The sequence below is a fragment of the Chiloscyllium plagiosum genome, unplaced genomic scaffold (genome assembly GCF_004010195.1).
Source record: "Chiloscyllium plagiosum isolate BGI_BamShark_2017 unplaced genomic scaffold, ASM401019v2 scaf_99521, whole genome shotgun sequence".
Lineage (NCBI taxonomy): Eukaryota > Metazoa > Chordata > Chondrichthyes > Orectolobiformes > Hemiscylliidae > Chiloscyllium > Chiloscyllium plagiosum.
Window position 1 is genome coordinate 1 of NW_025189875.1, and position 3,298 is coordinate 3,298.

General features: G+C 44.0%; 1 non-coding gene across 1 annotated transcript; it reads right to left on the reverse strand.

The window, feature by feature from the left end:
- Positions 1 to 61: 61 nt before the first annotated feature.
- Positions 62 to 139, reverse strand: trnam-cau. Its single transcript has one exon. It is a non-coding gene; the product is annotated as a tRNA-Met (tRNA).
- Positions 140 to 3,298: the final 3,159 nt, after the last annotated feature.

Consider the following 3,298-nt stretch of genomic DNA (forward strand, 5'->3'; position numbering starts at 1 on the left):
GAAAGCAAGCAAGAAAGCTCCGTTCTTGTCCACGGAAAAGGCTGCAGTTGAAGAACAAAGCAGGCTCTGCCCAGTTTCGAACTGGGGACTTTTCGCGTATGAGGCAAATGTGATGACCACTACACTACAGAAACAAGCCTCAGCCATCCGTGCTGCGGCTCAGTGGCATCCAGCACTGAAAGTTGAAGCCATTCTACGTTTCACCTTTCTGTTTCCAATAGCTCGTTGTTGTCCAGCGTAATTGACATCTTGAAAACGTAAACAAAAGACACGTGAAATTGGTGATAAAATATAGACAATGATGTAGTCAATGTTTGGACCGTAGGGCGAGGTGGAATAGGCTGGGACGACTTTCCCTGCAGCGGAACGGCTGCGACCTGATCTTATGGAAAGTTCGTAAACTGAGTATTTACGTGTTTTACCCAAGTTGGGGTGAGTTGAAAACTCGAGAGCATAGGTTTAAGGCGAGTGGGCTGAAATTGACAAAGGACCTGAGGCACATTTCCCACACAGGTTGTGCGTGTTTGGCATGAGCTACCAGAGGAATTGGAGGAGGCTATTACACTCAGAAAATTGCAAAGGTAATCGGATGAGTTTCTGGATAGGATGGGTTTAGAGGGATTGGGACCAAATGCTGGGGAACGGGACTTGTTTAATTTTGGTTATGTGGTGAGCATAGACGAGATATACCGAAGTATCTGTTTCCACGCGGTGTACCCAATAACGTTGTGTTGCTTACACCTGCATTAAATCATTACTTTTTAGCGGAGCTTGCTGTCGCTGTCTGTGTCACAATCATTTAGTGTGTTCGACTGCTCAGGGGAAGGTAGTATTGTGAAACACTGCAGAAACGAACACCTTCCTTAGTTTTGCTCCGACTGACCATTATCCATGAAATTTTTCCAGATCCTCAGTTGAGGATTTTTGCTGCTGGAAGTTACCTCAGAAACCCTGTTAAATTGAAATGTATTGAGCGAATCGCAAAAGAGAAAGCATTAAACACGGAACACAAACAAAACTGGCAAATCAAATGCATTTTCAGACACAGCGAAGCATGAATGCTAAATGTGAGAAAGTCCGAGGGCATGAGTCATAAAGTATTCTCACAACTAACAACAGGGCAATTCCAAACTGCTCTTTCAAACATACTGGAGCCTGAGTGCACCACCACTTCCCAGACAATGCTGTAAAGAGAGAAAGAAAGAACATAATAAGAATGGGCCATAAAAAGTGAATTTCACCAATCACAGTCGCGAATAGATTACCTTTCCCTTCCGATGTCTTCAGGACGAACATGAAGGAAATGGGAGAAATTCAATAACATATGACATCGAAATTCATTGGAACGATTTTCCCATTGGCCAGAAAACCAAATAACGACGAGTCGTGTCACCACAGGACTTTGTTTCACAACCGCGATGAAATAACAGTCTCCATTCGGTTCCAGTAAAAACTCAACTTGCCTGGAACATAAAGCAACAGCAGAACTGTTTACGATTTTCCGCGCGGGAGGCGAACACGATCATGACAGCACAGACACTTTGAAATATTTGGCACTTTCCCTCACCACAGTTAATTCCGCGGGAAGCAAACCCATTTTTCTTTTGTTTTCTACATCAATACAGTGGGGATCGACACAGCATTTAACAAGCTGCAGCGTTAGAGATGATCAGCAAGAATTGCAGTGTTGTGGTTCGAACCCACGCCCCTGTTGAGGCTGGAATTTGGATCCAGCGACTTAACAGCAGGGCAAGTCCAAACTATGCGTTCTATTTTATCTCAGCCTTAGTGCACTACCATTTCCCAGAAAGTGCTGGAAAGAGAGAAAGAAAGAACATAATGAGAATGGGCCATAAAAAGTGAATTTCATCAATGTCAATCTTGATTAGATTATCTTTCCCTTCTGTCTTTCGGATACAAATGATGGACATGATGGAACACACGACATCGCAAACATTTTGCCATTCGCCAAAACACCAAATAACGACGAGTCGAGTCACCGCAGGACCTTGTTTCACAACGGCGATAGTATAAGAGTTTCATTCGGCTCCAGTGAAAACTCATGTTTTCTGAAGCTAAACATCTGCAGTGGAACTGCTCGATCCCGCGATCTTTCGTACGGGAGGTGAACACTGTTACGTCAGCACAGGCACTGACCCTTTTGCCTGAGTCTGTATTCGCACCCACCACAGTCAAGTCTTTGAGAAGCAGACCCCAACTTTTTAACTTTGACCCACATTTCAACATGCTGTAGCATTACAGTTGATCCACTGAAATGGCAGCGCAGGCATTCGAATTCACATAACCGAGATTCAAAAACCTCGACGCACCTGTTTCTCCCACTCCGCCATGTGACCTTGCTGGATGCTTTCATATTTTTTCACATATGCGCCTGCAAAGTAACAGAAGCACATTCCCAGGGAAATGGTTCTGTAATCCCTCTCCTGCTTCCACAGCTGCTGGGAAATACTGGCTACAATATCAATTTCGCAACAGATAAGATTAGCCCATTAATCCAGACATAAATCAATGGCTATCTGAATCTATCTTCTGAGACGCCTTTCAGCTGCAAATGCATATGTGTGTGTGTAAGAATGTATGTTCGGTTTTGATTTCATAAAATAACCATGAACTGCATGAGTTCGAGGTGCACTCGGTAAAGTTGGAGATCCCAGCCTGATGTCCCAATATTCACAGTCCATTTCAATCAAAGCTGCTCCAGGTGAGTTTTGAGCTCCCTGCCTGATGTTCCAATGCTCCCTGCTCCATGTCGATAGAAGTTGCTCCATGTGAATTTGGAGCTCCCAGCCTGACGTCCCAATGTTCCCTGCTCCATGTCATTAGAAGCTTCTTCAGGGGCAGTTGGAGCTTACCGTCTGGTGGTCCAATGCTCCCTGCTGCGCCATGTCAATAGAAGCTGCTATTTGAGCTGAAGACCCGGCATCTCATGCGCCTCTATACGATCAAATAAGTAACGTGCGCTCACTGATTGCATCCCTGGGGGCCACAGAGTAGTGGCAATATTAAAGTTGTATCCAAATACAGGTGTATTTTCCGCAACATGAGAACCTTACCTTATTTTTAATCACCACCCAAGTATACTTTGTGAAAGACTTTCTTTCCAAAGCCTTGTTTAGCATGTGGCTATTGCACTCAATGCGACATAAGGTAATAGTGGTAAATGGCGGATTTCCAATAAATATTACATCATAGGATTCATGCTGAGTAACTGCTATTTAGCAAGGATGACGTATTTGAGGAAATTAGCAGTTTTATTTCCTGTGAGGGAATGAAGTTT